General features: G+C 37.7%; 1 pseudogene; it reads right to left on the bottom strand.

Moving 5' to 3' along the window:
- The window catches only part of LOC121100306, a 192,197-nt pseudogene that overhangs the window by 5,022 nt on the left and 163,486 nt on the right, over positions 1-23,689 (bottom strand).

The following is a 23,689-nucleotide window of genomic DNA, read 5'->3' as shown; positions in this document are numbered from 1 at the left end:
TATTTGTGATATTCAAATTCTTTATATGGTAATTTTTTTCCAGCTTGCTTGCAATTTTCTGAGAGGGATTTTTTTTTTCTTCCTCCTTGGTTCTGGTTGGCCAGTTTCTCTGTATTTTTGAAAATATTTGCTATATATATTTCAATGCTATGTTCAGTCCTTCATGGTTTTCGACGTCTTCATGAGGTCTATCTTTAAGCAATATAAAACATTTGTCTCGTCACACTCAATACTTGATCTTTTTTCGATTTTGTCAAATACTCATTTTTTTTTCAAGCCGGTTTTCGTTTTTATGGTAGTGACCTGGCACATCTTTATCCATTTCTGTTATCAGCTTTCCATGTCAGAAACACATCTGCTGCCTTAGTACTGCCGTGGGCCCAACTTTACTTATGCTTCTTTTCTCTGATCTCTGCGGAGCCCTTCATTGATCTACAATGACTTGAGATCAATAAAGTCTTGCAAAGATGCATTTACTCTTTTATTTTTTTAAAAAGATTTTTACTTATTTGAGAGAGAGAGAGAGTGCATGCACAAGCAATGGGAAGGGGTAGAGGCAGAGGGAGAAGCAGACTCCCCGCTGAGTAGGGGCCACACGTGGGGCTCCATCCCAGAACCCTGGGATCATGCCCTGAGCCGAAGGCAGATGCTTAACTGACTGAGCCACCCAGGTGGCCCGCATTTACTCTTTTTAACTGGTAAGATATAAAGTAGGAAGATCTGTCTGTTGACTGTTTATCTCAGCCTGTATTTTCAGTGGGGCTTGCTCTTATCTTCCAGGATTGTTTAGAACATAAATCATTTTCTAAAACCTTTCTCAGGCTCCTGCAGGAAAGCAGGGGCATAGATCTGCTGTATCTCAAGACCGAAGGCATTGTGTTTTCTTTCCTTTCTTTCTCTTTATTTTTTCCATCATGCCTCTATCATGTTTTACTAGGTATTAACTTCCAAATGTGGATAGATCTGTTCAGAGGGAGTCTGTGTGGCTACGTTCCACATGCACTTGGGGATTTGCTGGAATCTTCTTTTCCCTTCTGTTTCTTGTTGGCACTTCCTGGTGCACAGCGCTGGTTTTCTTCTTTACTTCAAAGGACTAATAGGAATTATTTGAATAGAAAGGAATAATAACAGAAATGATTATTCTGATAATTTTTGGTACAACCCTTGATTCTAGCACCTATACTCTGTATGTTATTATTATGATTTTTTTTCCAGTGTCATCCATTAAATGATAAGTCCTTTGATAGCAGGAACTGTGCTGAATCACCTTTATTGTCCTAGTGTGCAGCATGATGCCCGGCACACAAGCATTCAATAAATGTGACAAATGAGGCACATGGAAATAGACTAATGCATTCATAGACACCTAACACAGAAGGCCATGAGATGCAAATATAATGAACCAGGTGTCCTTACCTCTACACATGGCCTCTAATAATCTCTTCTTCATATAAGAGCCAAAAAGATTCTTTTAAGACTTGTCTGATCATGTCCCTTCTCTGTTCAAAATCTGGTTCTGGGGACTTTCTATCTCGCTCCAAGTAAAAGCTAGAGTTCTTACCTTGGCCTGTGGTGCCCAATGCAATGTGTCCTCATCTCTCTTCACTCTTTGCACAACCTCCTCCAGCTATGTTGGCCTTACTGATTTTCCTTAGACAACCTAAGCAGACTACAGCCTCCAGGATTTTGCATTTGCTTTTCCTTTGCCTGGCACAGACGCCTCCTGTTCCATATCCACATGGCTTTCTCTCTCACCTGATCCAAACTTCTGCCAGAATGCCACTTTCCTTGAGAATCTGATACCAGCCCAATCTGCCTGTGTCTTTTTTATCACATTGATTTCCTCACACTCTGTGACACCACCTGACATATTAAATATTTGTTTATTTACTCCTTCTAGAACATACGCTCCCTGACAAAGGACACGTGTCTAGTTTTTCCCTGCTTCATCCTAAGGGCTTAGTGAATGGTAGATGTGATTTTTAAATGAATAAATAGAAGTATTTCTTGGTCTAGGTGGCTATTGCTACATTTGCTATCGTCATGCATACTGAAAACATAGAGGTACACAGTGACTGGCACTGAATACCACCAGGGAGTGTTGGGGCTCACAGCCATGGTGAGGCAGGCTGGCAGCCTTGTGCCCTTAGCTGCACTCCATATGAGCCAGATGTTTGGTCATCCATGGATAAGCAAGAACTGCGGGCTTCCAACACAGTCCTGGGAGAAGGATGCCATAAAGCCTGTACTCTTTGGGTTTCGTGCCCACGGCAAAATAACTCTCATGGCTGGGTGGTGGGAAAAAACTGAGATTGTATGTGTGTATTAGGTGAGCCCATTCTTAGAGGAATAAGACCAATCTTGATTTGGTGTCTGCAGAATGTCCTGTTCTCACATTCATGCTGCTGTGGACTGGAAAACGTGTGAAAAACTGTATTTGTATTTAGCTCAGATACAAGTTTGCTATTTTACAGGCCAAGACTTTGGTGACCAAAAGCAAGGGTCCCTAAACTACCTTTCCCCCCTCAACTTGCAATGCCAGTGTAGAAGATGACCCTTCACAGTATAATTAATGGAGTGGTTTAGAGATGCTTAACTGAACTAAATTAAAACTTAAAACCAAGATGGAATTGTGGAAAGATAATAAAAATGGTCTGATTCACCTGTAAAATTCTATAATTTTAAGTCTTCTACACTTACAAACTTGAGCATTTGTAAATATTTTAAATATCTATAAGATGATCTTTTGACTCTATAGGATGGTATTTTGACACCTAGGCTGAATTTTGTACTGGATTGGTAATCTGTAAGAAAACTGGAATTAAGTTATCAGCGATGTAATAAAGAAGAGGTGGGTCTTAAATCTCGAAGTAATGCTGCCAACTTTGTCCTGTCCTGTCTCTCATGTTTGTTGAGAATTTACAATGCCCCGGGTACTGTAAGGGCTTCCAGAGCACTTAACTAAGGGCATTAATTAATTATGATGTGATTAATCAGTAATAAGGGAGATTAAGGGTATTCTTATTAACCTATTGTCTGCATTTCACCTTTAGCACACAGGATCAGAGAATGGTTTCCTAAGACTGATAAAGGGAGGAGCTGGAATTGTGTCATAGGTAACCTCAGTGCAGAATCTGTGCTCTAACCTGGAGTTTCTCTTATAATCAGTAGGCTGGCTGCCTTGAGTAGACCTGGATTCTGTCATGCTTCGCAAGTTTCAGAAAAAATGCAAAGGGACCCAATTATCTAGGTCATGAAACCTTTCTAGGGTTTTGGAGCTAATGGCAAGTGGGAAGAATTCCAGAGATGGTAAGAAAAATGAAGGGGAAGCATAGAGCTCTCTGAATGCCTTCAAAAGAATGACCATGAATTGATTTCTGTCTCTAACTAATAATTTGGTAATTCAAGGGAACAGACCATATAAACAAAAACACGATAAAGCCATCTTCATTTTTCCCCTAAAATTTGTATAAAACAAATTATTTTTCTTATACATATTCTATAAAAATTCTGTAATTAGGGGTGCCTGGGTAGCTCAGTCAGTTAAGTGTCTGACTCTTGATTTTGGCGCAGGTCATGATCTCAGGGTCATGAGATCAAGCCCAACATGGAGCTCTGTGCTGGACATGGAGCCTACTTAAGAGTCTCTCTTCTCTTCTCCCTCTGCCTCTCCCTTCCTCATGCTCTCTCTCTCAAAAAAAATCCTGTAATTAATATTCAAATTTGACTGTTTCAGAGAGTTTTCATCAGTTATCACATGTGTTACGCGTTTTTCAAATTAACACTTGTTAAGTAAAGCACACTATGCCCCATGGTAAATGGTGAAATGTGGTTCAACATAAAACAGGAGAACTTGAAAGAGAGAGGTTTAATACTCACAGGTCCTGAAGGAAGTAGCTGGAGGAGCACAGGGGAAGGTCAGCGCAGAATGCAAACAGAGAGAGAGAGGCAGGACCTGGGGCGCTTGACTTTTTTAGGATCTGTGGGTGGAGTACTTTGGGGTTCACAGGCTAAGCCTGGATTTGGTCAGTTCAAACCAAAAGAGCAGGGTTTTTGGTAAGCTCCACAGAGGTCTTATCTAAGCGGTGCACAAGACGGAAAGCCTGGGAGGCAGGGATACCGTTTATCCCAAGGACTGTTGGAGAAGTCATGTTAGGAACTTCCATTTATTCGTGACTCTGCGGGCTGCCGTTGAGGGCCTGTGCTTGCTAGGGTCAGTTTAAGATGCCTGCAGACCACAGAATAGATGCCGGGGCTGCAGTACCAAGGAGTACTGTAGCTAAACTCCTAACATCATAGAACGAGAGAACCTTAAGACTGTTATAGGAAAAATGTTAGCGCATAGTGAATATAGGTTTTGTTTCAAAAAATAGTCTTTAATGAGAATCTAGCAAAACCATAACCTATTAATAATGAAGCTGAGGGGATTTTTTTGTTTGTTTTTTAGCTATAGTTAAATTGAGAGAGGACTTTAAGTATTATATGCAATGCATAGGAAAGCTTAAAGGACATTTTGATTTTTAATTTTCAAAGTTAAGAGTCATAGCTCATAAACATCTTAGAAAAAGTGTAACCTTGTCTAATTTCTTTCTTGTTTTTTATACTTTTGGCTGTTTTTACCTTTTGTAGCTTCTCCAAGAGAAGTATTTTGTATTTTTCATTACAGATTTACCAATTGTAATTTATTTGTCAATTGTAATTGTGTTTATTAATGTAGTAGCCTCTCTGTTTCGGCTGTGAATTGTTTTCCTAAAACTAGTACCAAAGTTGAAAAGAATAGTGATCAAGGTGTATTTGTCCAAAAGATAAAAGAATAATAGGCAATATCTTTATTATTAAGTATTATCTACTTACTATCATTATCTATTTGTTAGTAGTATCTAACAAATCACTTAACCACTCTTTATACAATTCTCAGCACTAGTGGAGGAGGGGCTGATACAGAACGTTATGAATTTGTGTAGCCAGTTTAGCCTCAGTGCAGAAAGAAACACCACAATACACTCTCTTTTGCAGATGGGGAGGTATGAATCTTTGTTCTCTTGTGCTGTTCTTGATAAATGTTGGCCTCAGCATAATGCTGAGTACTCATATAGTTTTCAAAGGACATTCACATTTATTCTCATTTCATTCTTTTTTTTAAGTATGTATGTATGTATGTATGTATGTATTTATATTTTTATTTGAGTATCCTTGACACAGTGTTACAAAATTAGTTTCAGGTATACGACATAGTGATCCAACAAGTTTATGCACTATGCCATTCTCACCACAAGTGTAGCTCCCATCTGTCACCATATAACACTGTTACAACACCATTGACTCTATTCCCTATGCTGTGCCATCATCCCTGTGACTTACTGATTCCATACTTGGAAGCCTGGACCTCCCCCTCGCCCATTTTCCACACCCCCCGCCCTCCCCTCTGGCAACCGTCCTCTGTTCTCTGTATTGATAGGTCTGATTCATTATCTACAATAAGACTGAGGAAGGTGAGCTGTTTGCACAGGTTAAGTGTCTTGCTTAAGATTGGGCAATGAATTTATAATGAGTTGAGATAGGAATGGAAATCTCTTAACTTCATGCTTTCAAATGCAGCAGCAGATCTCAAATGTCTTAAATGGTCTTAAACGTCACTGATTGGATACAGCTGTATGACACTAAATTTTTTTTTTCAGTTTTTACTTAATTTCCCATTAGTTAACATACAGTGTAATATTCGTTTCAGGTATACAATTTAGTGATTCATCACTTCCGTACAACACCCAGTGACACTGAACTTAATGTGTAGTCTGTGGTTTGTTCTAGGACCTCTCTGCATTTTAAAGGCATTCCGACAATTATCACCAGGAATAAAGCTTTGATGTCCATCTCAGTATTACTTATTTACTCTCTATGAAGTAATTGGTGTCTCACAGAGATGTGTTTATGTTGAATTATTTTTTTTGTAAAAATGATGTAAGCCTTTTGAATTATTCAAACTGTTTTTATAATTTTTAATACAAAATATAATTTCATTTTTCTATTAGATTATTTCTCATGGAGATCAACAATGTTTAAAATGGTTGATTAACAAAGTGGTTAGTGGACTATTTTAGAATATTTGCATAGGGTAACATAATGTTTTCCTCTCCAAAGGTAAGGTAAGTATATAAATACATTTATCACTTAGGGTGAACAGCTACTCAGCGTAACCTTCCTTGAGCTTCACGTTATAACAAAACAAATGGGATTGCTAGTTAATGAAGAAGAGCAATGTTGCAGAAAAACTACTGACTTCTACTTCTCTCCCTNTTTCCCTTCTTTCCTCTTTCTTCATTCTGTTCATCCATCCATCCATCCATCCATCTGTCCTTCTAGCTTACCCTTTTTTGGTATTTGCATTTTGTCTTGCTTTCTTCCTTTCTGAAATTTATTAAAAAAACCTTGTTGGTAATACTTGCAATTCTGACAAACTTCTGATGTTTCACATTAAAGAAATGGAAGTCCTGCATAAAAAGAGAATATTCTGGGAAACGTTAGTTTAGCTTAAAGTAGACATAGTTATGCCACTTTAGAAGATGCTGGTTAAACAATTTTAAATAGTACATTACTGAAACTATAAGAGGAAGATGGAAGTATATAGAATTTTCCACTTACCTGACCATGAAACTATTTACATTTCTCATAACAGTATTCAAAAGAATACCAACTGGAAATTGTGAGTCTATTAAATCAAGCTTATTCATTACATGATGCAAATGCTTTGAATTCTGACAGTTTGGGGGGGTTTTTTGTTTTTATTTCAGATAGAGAGTGAGCGAGTGCACATGCGAGTCGGTGGCAGGAGGTAGGGACAGAAAGAGAGGAGAGAGAGAATCTCAAGCAGGCTCCCTGCTCAGCACAGAGCCCCATGCAGGGATCAATCTCACCACGAGAGATCATGACCTGAGCCGAAATCAAGAGTTGGATGCTTAACCCACCAAGCTACCCAGGCACCCCAACATTTTTTTAATATTGGAATTTCTATTATCTAATAAACATGTTCATGTTTTCCTTAATGGTTGTGGCTTTATCAGTTTCTACTGGTGTTTCCAACAATCTTTGCTTTCCATTAATTTGAAATCCTTCATTCTATCTGCTGCAGCAATTGTTAAGACTATCTTAACTTCGTCAAATATTGTACCATTTATACGTTCAAAATATACTGCTTCACTTGATTATTTGTGTCTCGAATTGTATATTTTTAAACAATTGATTTTGAAATAATTGTATTCACAGGAAGTTGTCAAAAAAAATACAAGGATGTCTCATGTGCTTTTCACCTAGTTTCTCCAGTAGTAACACATTGCATAGCTACTGTACAATATCAAAATGAGGAAATTGGCATTGGTACAACCCACGAGCTTATTCAGACTTCATGAGTGCAAGTCTTTGCAATCTTATCCCCTGTGTGGATTCATGTAATCACCACCACAGTCCAGGGTAAAAAGCTGTTCTTCCTTTACAGGCTCTCTGTGCTACCCCTTCATGGCCAGGCACACATCTCCCCATTTGGTTCTTAATCTTCGGCAACAACTGCGCCATTTCTATAATTGAATAGTTTGAGAATTTTACATAAGTGGAACCATACAGCATGGAGCCTTCTGAAATTGGCTTTTTCACTCAGCATGTTTCCTCTGAAATCCACCTGCATTGTGTGTATCCAACAAGCTTGTTCATTTTTGTTGTTGAGTAGTAATCCATGGTGTAGATGTACCATGGATTGCTTAATCGTTTTTTGAAGGACTTTTGGGTTATTTCTAGTTTGGACTTGTAAGCATAAAGCTGATATAAACACTGCTATACAGGTTTTTGCGTGAACATTAAGTCTTCACTTATCTGTGATAAATGCCCCGAGTGTAACTGTTGGCTCATATGAAAAAGAAATTTCCAAACTGTCATTCCGCCTGGCTGTAACATGTTATATTTCCACCAGCAACCGATGAGTGATCTGTCTCCTCTGTGTCCTCAGCAGCTTTCGGTGTTGTCACTATGTTTTATTTCTACCATTCTGATAGATGATATCTTATTTCATTTTCCCATTTCCCTAATGGTTAATGATGTTGAACATCTTTTCCTGCACATGGTTGCCATCTTCTTTGGTGAACTATTTGTTTTGCTCATTTTCTAATTGGATTTTTTTTTTTTACTGTTGAGTTTTGAGAGTACTTTACATATTTTAAACTTGAGATACAAGTTTTGCCATGTGGATGGTTTGTAAATATTATTTCTACCCGTCTTATAACTCATTTTCTTATCTTCTTTACAGAGTTTGGCAGAGTAAAAGTTTTTAATTTAGGGGATGTCCAATTAAATTGTATTTTAATTGTTATATTATTACTTTTAAAAACTTCACTTGATACAATGTACCCTTTTAATTTTGCCAAAATTATTCTTGCTTATTATAAAGCATTGTAAAAAGTACAATTTTTAAAACCCTATAAATTCTATTCAAATTTGCCATCATTAGCATTTTGGGGAATAGGCTTAATCTCTCTCTGCATATATTCATATACGTGTGAAACAGAGAAGTAATTTACAAGAATAATATATAGTTCTTTTAACTTTAAAAAGCATTAAATTCATTTTTATTCAAATTCAAAAGACAGGAAACCAAAGCAAAAATATGACATATGTTGAGCTTTAGATAAATTTTCATTTGCATTAGGGAATTTTAGTTCTTATGAGATCCCTTTACAAATAAGAAAAAGGTCATGAAAAAAATTAAAGTTTAGAATTACAGTTGACCCTTGAACTACATGGGTTTGAACTGCCTGGGTCCACTTATACATTTTTTTAATAGTACTGTATATGTATTTTCTCTTCCTTGTGATTTTCTTAATAACATTTTAAAAAAATATTTTATTTATTTATTTGAGAGAGAGAGAGAGCACAATGGGGATGAGGGGCAGAGGGAGAGAGAAGAGCAGGAGCCTGATGCGGGACTTGATCCCGGGGATGATTAACCGACTGAGCCACCCAGGCGCCCCTAACATTTTCTTTTCTCTAGCTTACTTTGTTGTAGAAATAGAGTAATAAAATATGTAACATTCAAAATATAATAACTGTATGTTATCACTAAGGCTTCTGGTCAACCATAGGCTATTAGTAGTTCAGTTTTGGGGGAGTCCAAAGTTATATGCAGATTTTTGACTGCTCAGAGGGTTGGTGCCCCTAACCCCATATTGTTCAAGGGTCAACTCTATTTTCTTTAATTATAGGTTTCAATTTTACTCTATTGATTAGCTCCATCCTATGAAGGTAATCATCCCTTTTATGTATCCTCCTATTATCTTTCTCCTGAATTTCCATTTTTATGACTTCATGTAAAACTGAGAATACCTTCACAATGTGTATATTCTATGCTATAACCTTAATACCCACGGTGTGTCAGCTGGCTTCAATTTTGGCGGCTGTACAGTAATATTCTGTTTTGTGAAACTGTTGCTCCCGTGACCCTTCCATGCACTGAATGTAGTCACTCCAGTCAAATGTCAGTGGGTATGATGGTTTTGCATACCTGGCCTTTACTTTTAGAGCATCTATACACTTCTCAAGTCTGCACAGCATGGCTCTTTCTTATAATGTGTGTGTCTCTCTCTGTCTTTTCCAGACCTCAGATCCTCACTCTGTGTCATAGTTTGAAGCTAAGGCTGTCCCTTGGTGAAATGGAGATAACATTGCTTAAGTCATTCCTGCAGCATTTTTAAATTTTGTTGATACAGATCCCTCCTTCAACCCATTCTTTCTACAGCCCTTTAGCCATGAAGCCTAGGGCATGCAGTTTGTTATTCAAGGATGGGGTGAATTGTATCGAGAAAGTAGGAGAGCCTGGAGACAGGTGGACATAGCAAGGCTTCCATAAGCAAGTGTTTTGTCTATTCTTGCTAGGTTTTTTTCCCCAAGTCAAGAATTTAATTTATTATTAAGTATCCTATTTTTATGTATTCTACCTCATTAATTTATTCCTTCATTTATTTTCATGATTTCCTTCCTTGTTTTTTCTTTAGTATTCCTTTGTTGGTTTTGTTTTTCCATTTTTTAAGTGAGTATTTAATATATTTATTTTTATTCTTTCATTTTTACTGATAAATGTTTAGTGCTATGGTGTTTCTCCTGATCATTTTTTTAAATGTATCCTGTTGATTTGGATGTGCAATGCTATTTTATGATTATTATTAACAGAAATTTTGTTATTTCAGTTTGTATTTCTTCTGTTGCCCAAAGGTTGTTTAATAGGTTTTTAATATCCAAGGTAAAATACCATTTTTATTTTAGTTTTTATTAATATTTTCTAAATTTATTGCATTGTGATGAGAACTGTTTCTTGTAATATTTCTACATTTTGCAACTTCACTAATGTTTTCCTTGTAGCCTAGCATATGATCGATCCATTTTTGTAAATGTTTCATGAGTGTGTAAATTTCTCTTACAGCTCAATATATATCTATGAGGTCTCCTAATTGATTGTATTGCTTAAATATTTTCTCTTTACATCTTTTTGTTCATTTGACTTGTCTTGCTGAGAGTAGTGTTTGAATGTCTCCTTCTTATTAGCGTATTGCCATATCATTTAGTATATGAATATTTCTAAGTGTTACATCGCTGTCGTGAATTACAGCTTTTATTTATTTATTTATTTATTTATTTATTTATTTATTTACTTTTTTTATGTTCGGTTAGCCACTGTATAGTACATTATTAGTTTTTGATATAGTGTTCAATGATAGTTTTTAGAATTAAAAAGTGCCTTTCTTTGGGGTGCCTGGGTGGCTCCGTGGGTTAAGCATCTGCCTTGGCTCAGGTCATGATCTCAAGGTCCTGGGATCCCTCCCTGGGTATCCAGATGGTAGAATGGTGGGATGTACAGCGAGGAGTCTGTGTCTCCCTCTTCCTCTGTCCCTCCCTCTCCTTCTTCCCCTCCCCTGCTCATGCTTTCTCTGTCTCTTAAATAAATAAACAAAATCTTTAAAAAGAGAGAGAACTGCCTTTCTTCATCACATTTAGTGCTTTTGGTTTACATTTTACTTTGATATGTGGATTGCTACTTCTATTTTCTTATTGTTTTTATACGCCTGGGGTATCTTTGTCCATCTACTTTTAGCATATGGAATCGCTTTGTTTCAGGTCCTCTCTTGTATACAGCATATAGTTGGGTTTTGTCTTGCAAACCAAATAGAAAATTGACTTCTTTCCTCTACTCTGCCTCTGATGATACCCCTGAAATCTTAATAACATCTCCTCCATGAAGTTCCTGCAGAGTTCCCTGCAAGGTCTCCCAAACATGGCACATGGCCTCCAGGGACCAAGAACATTTACTCAGCACTTTTATTTCTCTGTTTCCCCTAGTTGTTACCTGTGAGCTGTCACTACACTGGAGTTGAAAGTGACTGGGTGCAGGGCTCTTTCTAATGGAGTGTAGCCCCTCCCCTCAGTTTGACAAGGGAAACAGGCCACTAACTTTGATATTTATGCTTTTCTAATAGCTCTGTTCCTACCACCAAGCTGGGTATCCAGCATGGTGAGGGTGGTATTCTCGATACTTGCCTCCTTCTGTTTCCAGCTCTTTTTGTCCTCCTCTTCACAATCCCTTAGGATTGAAAGTCATCAGGCTATGAATTCTTTTTTCTCCTGAAATTCTATCTTTCTCTTAGCCGTGGGCAGCAACTTCATGGTCTGGACTTCACAGGAGAAAGAAGTAACTTCTGTGTGTATTTGGAGACACACTCGGACCAGATTGCTGTAGGCATGCATTCTTTAAATGGTAAAGTAATTTAAAAACTCCTCTTTTGACAAAGCCTGGTTTGCAGCTCAATTGCCCTGCAACTCAAGCAAAAATCTAATTTGACAGTTAAAGGTGAAAAAACGACTTCATTGACATAGAACCCAGTATCTGCACTTTCCCTGAGCACTAAAACACTTGATTTCAAAGGACAGTGAGCTTCACCAAAACTTGAAAATATGTACTGAAAACGGTGCACTTATCTCCATCGCAGGCGTTAAGTGCAGGGCGTTGTGTAGCCTATTCTGCTGCTGCAGTTGGTCAAACCATTTGTATGCAAGTCGGTCCTTTTTTATCCCTGTCACAGTGTTTGGAATTGTCATCATTTTTGTTCAAGTGTTCAGAGAAGTTATGGTTTCTAGGAAAAATTGTTAAAGGGCTCTTCTGGGATAATTTAGTGTGAGTCAGCTAAGCGCTGCTGTGAAAGATTGGTGGCTACTTCTAAGGGTTAGTAGCTTTGCATTTGCCACTGATTTATTCAGAAGTGAAGGTATGGTCATCACTGCATTATCCCTAATACGAAGAGATGATGTGGGGTGCAGAGGCTCTAGTCAACCAAGAAGACATCAGGATTAATTGTGTTAATCACATCTGACAATAAAATCAAAGCTTTTAAAATGTATCATTTTGAGGAAATGTGTCCTCCTTCCTTTTTGAAACTAAACTTGGCATCCATACCAGGGGATTGGGTTGAATTCTCATGACTAGTGTATGGATGACAGTGGAGTGACAATGTTTTTAAGCAACACTCATAGCTTTTTGCAAAGTCAGCATATTCAAATCTTTAATGACACTGCACATAAAGATGATAAGAGTTTAGCAGGAAAATCAGAAAAAACACTTAATCATTTCCACTTTAGCATTTTTAAGTTGATGGGCTCCATTTTATTCCTGAAACTACACACATCTCTAGTCTGGGCAAGTTTCAATTTCTATACCAATGAATCAGTTAGCTTTTTATCCACATAACTAAATATTAAAACCACTTTTCTTAAATGAGAATTGGAGCTAAAGATTTAGTTAACATAGCACATTTGCAGATTTATTTATTTGCTTTTTTATTTATTATCGACTTTTTTTTTTAGAGAGGGAGAAAGAGAGTAAGAGTGCACACAAGCGGTGGGACGAGGGGAAGAAGGAGAGGGAGAGAAAGAATCTTAAGCAGGCTCCTTGCCCAACATGGAATCCAATAGTGGGCTTGACCTCAAGACCCTGAGATCATGACCTGAGCCGAAATCAACAGTTGGAAACTTACCCCACTGAACCACATAGGTGTCCCAGCACATTTATGGATCTTAAAGGGGCTCTCCCCAAACCTGAAAGATCATACTACCAGTTAAATGTTACTGAAACAAGACATTTATTTGTGTGTTTGTGTTAGTGGGATGATCTGGTACTATTACATTATCTTCTTGTTACTAAGAAGGTTCCTCCAATCATATCCAGTTGTATGGAAGATTAAGCTTCTACAGAGTGTTTAATCTAAAGGAAACTTGGGGACTAAACACTATGCTTTTTGGAAAGGCCACTCTATTGATTTAAAGGGTTTAATGATCCCTTACATGTGTGTAAGGTCTATTAGTACTGTTAAGAATTACATAGGCACACAGGAAGGAAGAGGTTTCCATGATGGATGGTATAGACTAATGAATCTGTAATTTTTTTTCTTGCTCTAAGAAGACAGACTAATACTGACATCATTTGAGTCTACTTATAAATCATTATCTATAATTTTATTCATTCATAAATGTATTCATATCAATATTTAACCTTTTAATTTAAGACAGCTATTAGAGATCAAGTAGGTTCTATAGACTGAAAAAAGAAAACTTTATCAAAGCATTATCATAACACTAATTTTTGAGTACCACATGTTATATTCTTGAGAAGTCAGTTAAAAAACACAAACAAAATGTGTTATTGTTGCATCTGAAAATCAAGGTTGAGATTTCTTCTAAAAATACTTTAAGTTGTATAGTATTCATGGTTTTGTCTAATCTAGTGTATCTTAATAACACATGAATTTAGAAGGCGTTCAGGATAGTCTGCTGCTTTATTTAATATTGTGAAAAACTGACATGACCACAGCCTTTTTAAAATAGAGCTAGAACAGCCAATGCAGAGACTGCCCTTCTTGCCTTGGTCTGAAAAGAGCCAAAATCTTTGGGTTGGGCTAAACAGCAATTGTGTAAAGCAGTTATTTGAGAAGTCGGTGGGGGAATAGACATTCTGATCACAAAATTCAACGTTCAGGAATTTCTGAAGATAAAATCAGAAGACAATCAATGCATAATCCAGAGTAGTTTAGCTTGTTAACACCCATAGGAAAAAAACTTTTTTTCTTTCTCTCATACAATTGTCCCTTCCTGTTTCTCATTACAACCCCTTGCTTTTACCCTACAAATGGGAATACTATTTGGGTATGTACGTGAACCCATGCTCCCCAAATTATAACTCTTTAATTCCAAATAAACTGTGGCTTGCTTCTCCCTATGGCTCTTTTCCTCAGGCTCTTTTCCTCAGAGAGTGACTGAGGGTGACTCAATTACTTGTCCCTGTTCAGGTGTCACCCATAACTCCACAACTACACCAACACTAACCAGGCATGGTTTTTAAAGCACCATTAATTCAACTGCTAACTTAAAATTTGTGAGTTCAGCCAAAGGCTATATTTTTTTCAAGATTATATATATTTATTAATATTTTATTTATTTATTTGACAGGGAGAGACATTGAGAGAGGGAACACAAGCAAGGGGAGTGTGAGAGGGAGAAGCAGGCAGCCTGATGTGGGGCTCTATCCCAGGACCCTGGGATCGTGACTTAAGCCGAAGGCAGACACTTAATGGCTGAGCCACCCAGGCACCCCAAGATAAAATATATTTTTAAAAATCAATATGTTTTGCTTCCAAAAAATTCAGAGTTAGGTAAATTATTTGTAAGATCTCAAAGGGCCATAGATATCCATTGACAGATGAATGGATAAAAAAGATGTGAGATATATCTATATGTCTATAGATATATATATATAAAAAAGAATGAAGTCTTACCAATCACCATTTGCAATGATGTGGATGATCTAGAGGGTATTATGCCAACTGAAATAAGTCAGTCAAAGAAAGACAAATACTATGTAATTTCACTCGCATGTGGAATTTAAGAAAGAAAACAGATGAACATAGGAGAAGGGAAGGAAAAATAAAACAAGATGAAAACAGAGAGGGAGGCAAACCATAAGAGATGCTGAACTCCAGGAAAATAACTGAGGGTTGCTGGAGGGGATGTGGGTGGGCGATGGGGTAACTGGGAGACGGGCATTAAGGAGGGCACTTGATGTAATGAGCAATGAGCACTGGGTGTTATATGTAACTGATGAATCACTAAATTCTACCCCAGAAACTAATAATACAGTATATGTTAACTAAGTTGAATTTAAATAAAGAATTAAAAATAAAACCTCATAGGGCTAGATTTCTAAAGCAACCAGTGACTGCATTAGAGAATTCGGGGATTTGAGAGAATAACCATTTATTTTTGATGCCCAGTAATTTAGAAATAATAAGAGGTAACACTGAATGCTCACTTATTGCCATATTCTGAGCTAGTAAGTCCTTTCCATGTATTTTTTTATGGAATCTCAGAAATACCTTGTAACAGTAAGCACTGTTGCTATCTGGAGTTTCCAGATGAGAAAACTGGGATTGAAAGAGAGCCAGTAACTGTCAAAATCATAATTGAGCAGTTGGGACACAAATTCAACCCATTCTAAAAATACTCATCCTTAAATATTGGTTGTCTAGACTCTCTTTCCATTCATCAGCCAGAATGAGCTGGCAAGAATGAAAATATGATCATATTATTTCACTGTTACCCCTGAAAGTCTTCCCATTTCCCTTGAAATCCCCCACCCTTTTCATGAGCTAGTCTGCCTTCCTCTTCCATCTCCTGACGGCACCTCCTCCTCCTCATATCCTCAGGCCATGTTATATTTTCTAGTTATTTCACACTCTTTCCTCCCTCTTTCTAGAATACTCCTCATACTTCAGTCTGTTTTACTCTTCACTCGGCTAACTCCTTGTCATCTGACCAGTCTCAGCCAACACATTATTTACTCCCAGGGCCTTTTTGAAATTTACACTTTTTCGAAAGGTCCATACAATACTCCTACTCCCCTTTCATGATAAATAATACATATACACATATATGATATATAATATATATAGCTCTTCCTTTAATATATAATAGTATAATATATATTATACCTATTAGGCTTATTTAATAATTGTGTTCTTTATTATAATGAAAATTCACTTTGGGCAGGGTCAAGGTCTATCTTGTGATCACTGATTTTGCCATGCCTATTACAGCACCAGTCTATGTAAATATATCTTGAATGGCTTAATCAGATAGGTCTATAATTAGTGTTAATTAGTGTTAAGTATATGGATGAGTGTAAGCATTAAATGTATCAAATAAATGTGAACCTCAGCATGAATGTGCTGTAAATAAGACTGTCCCATTCAATTTTGTATTCTCAATGCCCACAATAACAATGGGCCAATAATGAATGCTAGATTAAATATTTTTGGATGAATATGAACACACTGAATGGTTGAGCATAACCTAACCAACATGTATGTAAATATTTTCTTGGGCAAAACGGTAATGATAATAAGTATCCTAGAGTCTTTGTGTCTGAAGTAAAGGCAAAAAGAAGAGAAGTAAAGGTATAACAAAAGTACTTGAGAGATATAAAATAATATTTTTATGAGAAAAATACAGTCATTTGATAACATTTACCCACTAAACATGTAAATATTTTATCTGCTATATGAATTGTTATTGGAAATATATCTGGAGAAAAGAAATTTCATTTCTTTTTATATTCACATTTGTAATCTTGCTGGTTCAGCCTCTTATTTTATGGTCTATCCTTTGAGTATTTACTGAAATGTTACATCTTACATTTATTGTTTTGTTTTATTTTATTTTATTTTATTTTATTTTATTTTAGTGAGAGAGCATGACCACAGTGGGGGGAGTGGGGGAGGAGGGGCAGAGGGAGAGGGAGAGAGATAATCTTAAGCAGGTTCCATGCCTAGCCTGGAGCCCAACATGGGGCTCGATCTCATGACTCTGACATCATGACCTCAGCCAAAATCAAGTCAGACACTTAACTGACTGAGCCACCCAGAAACAAGATTTTGCATGTTCATATATTTCATTCCTTTTATTATCTAGGAATGTAGTACATCCATACAATGGAATATTATTTACCCTTAAGAGGACAGTTAATAAAAAAGGAAGGAAATTCTCACATCCTATGACAGGGATGAACCTTGAGTACATTATGGAAGTGAAATAAGCCAGCCACAAAAATAAAAAATACTGTATGATTCTGGCTGTGGGAGATATCTGGAGCAGTCAAATTCATGGAAACAGAAGGTAGAATGGTACTTGTCAGGGGCTGTGGGAAGGGGGTATGGGGGATTTCTTTTTTATTGACTATAGAATCCAGTTTTCTAAGATGAAAAAGTTCTGGAGATTGGTTGGACAGCAATGTGAATACACTTAACACTACTGCACTGTATACTGTAGAAATGGTTAAGGTGGTAAATTTTATTTTTAAAAATTTTATGTTATATATATTTTTACCATAATAAAACATAAAAATGAGTGAAAAATAAGTAAAAAGTAGCTTAAGTATTTTAAACTGTCTATAAGATATGCAAAAATATCTCATAATCACTATTTAAAATAAATTAAAATATGTGATTTCCTTTGGAGCCAATTATTTTAATAAATGTTTCCTTTGTTATAATGCTATCAATATGAGATGTAAATTTCTTCAAGTGTTTACTGCAAACGTTGGTTTTTACAATCTGTACTTGTTCTTTTACTAGCTCCATAGGACTTAGAAGTGGTATGAAGCTAAGCATCATTGATATTCTGTGTAAAGAAGGAATCAGCCTAAGAAAAACTCTGTTCCCAATTTATTATTCTTTTAAGGAATACTTTTTAAGGTATTTTCATGATTAGAGGTAAACAATCTTGCTGTAAATAATCCAAGAAATGCTAAAGTAGACAGTGGAAGATGACAGGTAATCTTAACCCTCATATTAACTACTTGCTTCCCACCCCCGCCACCAGTCTCTCTCTTCCTGCCATGTCCCCTTCCATGTTCCCAAAGTCACAAGATTAGTACCATTTTAGTATCTTTCTTTCATACATATATACTTAGAGAGCCATGCAGGTTTTTCAATTTGATGCTTTTATAAACATTTTTGTATCATATATACTTTTATATTATTTTTATACATTATCCATCTATTGCTTAAGGAAAAATCCCCAATCTGGGCAAAGGATATACATGTAACATTCAGTTCCTATTGCCTCTTTCCTCCTAAGAAAGGTTATAACCATTTATGTTTCCATAAGTATATACGAATTAAGTCCATTGTCTCATAAGCACCTCTACTAAAGGCATTATTAATTTCTAAACATTCGGCAATCTTAGATATATAAATGGCATCTCATTATTTATTTATTTATTTATTTATTTATTTAGAATGTCTTTGTCTAACGATGATTGATAACTGATGTCTATTTTTCTATTTTTCTTTAGGGTGTTCATACTTTTTTTTTATTGATTTGTAAGAAGTAATTACAACTCGGGGCGCCTGGGTGGCACAGCGGTTAAGCGTCTGCCTTCGGCTCAGGGCGTGATCCCAGCGTTATGGGATCGAGCCCCACATCAGGCTCCTCTGCTGTGAGCCTGCTTCTTCATCTCCCACTCCCCCTGCTGTGTTCCTTCTCTCGCTGGCTGTCTCTATCTCTGTTGAATAAATAAATAAAATCTTTAAAAAAAAAAAAAAAAGAAGTAATTACAACTCAAATGTACCATCCCTTTCTTGTATGTATTGCAAGCATTTCTCCAGAGTTCCATTTGTCTTACAGCTTTCCCATGAGTTTGTTTGCCAAACAGAAATTTAAATTTTTATACAGTTAGTTTTATCAATCATTTCCCTTGTGGAGTCTGGCCTTAGTGTCATGCTCAGAAAGATTTTTCTTAATCAAAGATGGTTGTGTCCCTATATTCTCCTTTTTTTCCCTATACTAAAATATTCTTATATTTTCTTTTGATACTATTTTTAAAAATAACCTGGTGCTACAAAGTGAGGCTTGGAAACACATGGCACAGCCAGGTTCTCCTACTGTCGCTCTTGGTTTGTGCTCCCAGTGGATCCAGTTACGGATTTTCAAATTTCAGGATTGTCCTGGGCTTGTGAGAGAAAATCTGTCTACTTACTTTTCATGGCTGCAGCAGTGGGTGTGAAGAGGGAGAGGCGGGGGCTAACAGATGGGGTAATTTCCACGTCTATACTTTGTAGGAGATAGCTCTGCCTCCCAGCACTTCTTCACATTTTGTCTTACTTTTATATTTAATTGATTGCAGTGGGATTTGGGAAGCCCAGATTCATGGGTTCATTTAGTACTCTTTCCTTTTTCCACATTGTGAAGTGGGTGATTGTTCAGAAAATCATTCTTGCCGTACATACTGAGGTCCCCATTCAACCTGCTTTCAATAACAGCTCCCTGACCAGCAAGCCAGAGTGAGGTAGAGGGAGAGCACAAAATTTTTTTCGGCCACTGGCCTCTGTTACTTGAAAACACTTCCTTAGGCCACTAGCTGCCTGTTAAACCAGAAGCCTGACCCTCAGGCCCAAGTCCTATACTAGCGAATAGGCCTCTTTCACGGAAAGACTTGGGGTGTGTTTCAGTCTACTGTCTGTGCAGTGCAATGTCCTGGGAGTGGTAGCCTGCCTAGAACTATCTCTTTGGTTGTTACAGTCCCATAGCACCCAGGAACACAGTTCCCTTGGCCTCTGAGTCAGGCAAAAAGGGGGCATCCCATCAGCTGTAGCCGCAAAAATCAGGATATCAGGTATGTGTAAAAGCTCCATTCCAGGAGATACTGGTACTCTGGAGTATGGCAGAGGGAGAGTGTGAAGATGGTGCTTGTCAGCCATAGCAAGGCAGAGGGGGAATGTAAAGATGGTGCCTGTAGGAAAAAAACACAAAAAACAAAAGGAACAAAAAGATGGCACCTTCCAGCTATTGCAAGGCAGAATAAAAGTGCAAAGATGGCACCCACCAGTCTCTGTGCCCAAAAGAGTGTTCCAGCAGACTCTTAGATCTGTGCGTATTAAACTAGATGCCTGCTTCGGGCCAATGCTTTATTATACTCAAATGAGCCTCTTCCACCTAAAGTCTGAGTAGAATCAGCTGTCTCTGAGCTGGGCCCAGGGGGGTAGGAGTGTGGAGAACTTTTTAAGAGCCGTTTCTCAGATGGCTACAGTGTTGTGGATGTGGGTGGACATGACCCTGTTGGTTTTCAAAGCTAGATGTTTTGGGGCGCTCATTGCTCAGGTACAGGTCTTAAAAGTTGTCCAGCGTGGTGTTCAAACCTTCCAATCCTCAGGGGAAGCTCCAGGTTTTTAATTCCCTCCCGATTGTGGTCCATGTCAGGAGTGGGGTCTATGTGGAGAAATTGTGTCCCAACCTCTCCTACTGACTTTGATGTGGTTTTCTTCTAGTTTTCCCAAAGTATAGTCATTGCTCAGTTAGCCTTCAGGATTTTTTTTTCCCAAGGAAATTGTTCCATATGTAACCATAGACTCAGAACGTCCATGGGAGGAGGGGCGTTCAGGATCTTCCTGTGTTGCTATCTTGAACCAGAACCAGACACCTTGTGTCTTTGTGGATTTATCCATTCTGGACATTTTTAATAAAGAACTTATATAATATTTTATTTTTAGTGTCTGGCTTCTTCCCACTTGGCATAATGGTTTTGAGATTCATGAACATTATTACATATATTTGTACTTTATTCCTTTTTATAGCTGAATAATATTTCTTTTTAAGTATATATGACAATCTGTTTATCCATTTTTCCATTCATGGACATTTGGGTTCTTTATGACTTTTGGCTTGTAAATAGTTTACTAAGGTCTCTATATTTTTTCAAGATATAATTCTCTTAAAAACTTTGAGGACTTCCTGTGTGTCAGTATAATATATTCGACAAAACACACAGCCAAATTTCCTTATGAGAGAGGAACTTATTTACCTTCAGCTGCATGTGATATTAATTTGGAACAATAAAGTAATGATTCTTAGAAGTCATCTTGAAAAGCCAGAGTGATTTATGAAGCATATTCTTGTTCTGCCAATAGATGACTTGGTCCCTTTTTTTAAGCTTTCTGTAATTCTTCCCTTCAAATTTCCATCCGCAATCTGCTTAAGATCCTTTGGGCTTTTGTCTACCTCCTGGCCCCAAGATATTACCATACAGTTTTGGTGTTTTACGGTAACACTCTACTTCCAGATACCAAATTCTGTCCCAGAGTCTACTACTGGGTAACAAACTACCCCCAAATTTAATGGATTAAGATATTAATCACATTACTATGTCTGATGATTTTGAGAGTCAGAAGTTCAGAGAGGGCTTAGGCGATTATCCTCTTCTACATGGGTGAATTGGGGTTAGTTGGTGGTGTTCAGCTGATGGCCAGTCTGGTTTTAGTGGTTTTAGTTGTGCACCATAACCACTATCTAATCCAGATATTTTCAGTACCCGTGAAAGAAATGCCATTTCTATTCCCCTCTGCTGTCAGCTGCTGGACACCGCTAATTTACTTTCTGTCTCTTGGGATTTGTCCACTCTGGACATTTCATATATGTGGAAACATACCATTGTGGTTCATTTCTATAATCTTAATCCCTATACATGTATTGAGGTTTGTTTTATGGTGCAACTGTCACTGAACCTAAGTTAGGCTGCCCTTCGATCGAAAGGCTAATAGTCAAGAGATGAGTTTTGATTGGAAAGGAATATGAACTTTATTCAGGAGGCCAGTCACTTGGGGGAGAAGGCAGACTATTGTCCAAAAGTCATTTTTGCATGGCTCAGAAATTTTAAGGGGTTTAATCAGTTAAGGCAGCTCAGTGGTCTGTGACATTTCTTGATTACAGTCAGACTCGATGATGCCAGCTACAGAGTTATCTCAGTGCTCTGGGTTGTGCAAGAAGTGCTAGTTCCTTGGTGCCTGGGGGCATTGTGGAAGAAGGTCTGGTTTCTGGGTACCCAGGGGAAGTTGTGCAAGAGAGACTGGTGACTTATGAAAGTGGTCTGTTCTCTCTAGGAAAGGATGCACAATCTATGCATCTATTCTAAAGAAAGGTTTAGGGCGCCTGGGTGGCTCAGTCGGTTAAACGTCTGCCTTCGGCTCAGGTCATGATCCCAGGGTCCTGGGATCGAGTCCCACATCAGGCTCCCTGCTCGACAGGGAGCCTGCTTCTCCCTCTCCCTCTGCCTGCTGCTTCCCTTGCTTGTGCTCTCTCTCTGTCAAATAAGTAAATAAAATCTTAAAAAAAAATAAAAAAGGTTTAGTTCATCAATCACATGGGTTAAGAGTACTTGATAAAGCTTAAAGACTACTGGGTTGGCAGGAGGGGCCCAGGCAGAGGCTTCAATCCCCCACTATCAATCTCATCGTTCTGTATCTATGAGATTAGGGATGAAGATGGGTCATCTTCTGTAACGCCTTCCTGCCGATCAGCGACAATGTAGGGATTTTGGAATGGAAAACTCTTACACAGTGGGAGAATCTTGTTTCTGGCGTTTCCACTGACGGAGACAGTAAGGGCATCTCCAAGCTAGTATGAATAGTGTTAGGTCCTGCTTGACAGATGCAAAAAGTCAAACAAAAACCAAGGAGAGCAAGAAATACAGCAATGCTTAATAGGGTATATTTCCAATTGAATGGTATTGAATTTAACCAATTGCTAAAAGGAGCTATAGCAGTGCATCTATAGCTGTGATGTGTTTACCTAAATCCTTCATAACTGCAGTTACATTTTTCCAATAATTTGGGACATATACACAACACTGTTTTAATGAGAGCACAGATTCCTTCTTGAGCTGCAGTCAGGATATTAAGGGCCATTCGGTTTTGGAGGTCCACCTTTTGAACTTGTGGGTTATTGCATGTTGGGTTTGGTTACAGGTGGCTGCTGTATGCTGGGCTAAAGTCTCTGCTTGCAATTTTACATCAAGAGACGTGGCTTCTGGGACAAATATGGTGAAGGAATAAATCCAGAAAGAAGGCTTTTTTGCTTGATGTCTAGCCTTAACAATATCCTAATTCTGAGAAATCACTGGCAAGTGGGACAGGACCTGTCTGGGAAACCCCAAGTGGCATCCCCAATGGATCCTCTATCCAATCGTAAGGAAAGTGGGGCCATCTACTATTTCAAGAAATCCATAGCTAACCCCATGGAGTGGGGTACGCTCTGGCTTTAAAGGAGTGATTTTGTCATCTCAGCCACATAGAATGGGTCAGGATGATAGCTGAGTTACACAATTGTCAGGAGTCCATCATATTGTTTAGCTGTTCAAATAACCCTATGCCCGTGGGATCCTGTTATTACCACCACAGAGTAATAGACATGAAGATTGTCTATATATGAGCTCTCATATCAGTTTCCCTGAAGTTTACATGAACTTATCTAGCTTAGGCAAACAACAAACATTCAAAGACAACTAATCAGAACTAGAATTTAACATCCACAAAGTCGTGTTATTGAAACCTAATGTCTCTCTCTAAGATCACCCTCATTTCCAAAGATCACCAAGTTGAGAGTAGTTCCTTTGTAAAGTAAGTCCAGTTTTAGTCACTGAGAGTTTCGGAACTCTGGAGGGCTCAGGTACAGACAAAGCTAAATGTTTCAATTTGTTCACAAAGGAATATTTTATAGAAAACTTTATTTATAAGTTCTTATCAATAGCAGATCAACAATCCAAGAAAACTGTCTTTTAACAGAG

This window comes from Ursus maritimus, unplaced genomic scaffold (assembly GCF_017311325.1).
Source record: "Ursus maritimus isolate PB19 unplaced genomic scaffold, ASM1731132v1 scaffold_10, whole genome shotgun sequence".
In the NCBI taxonomy this organism is placed as follows: Eukaryota; Metazoa; Chordata; class Mammalia; order Carnivora; family Ursidae; genus Ursus; species Ursus maritimus.
This window is presented reverse-complemented; position numbering and strand designations above follow the sequence as displayed.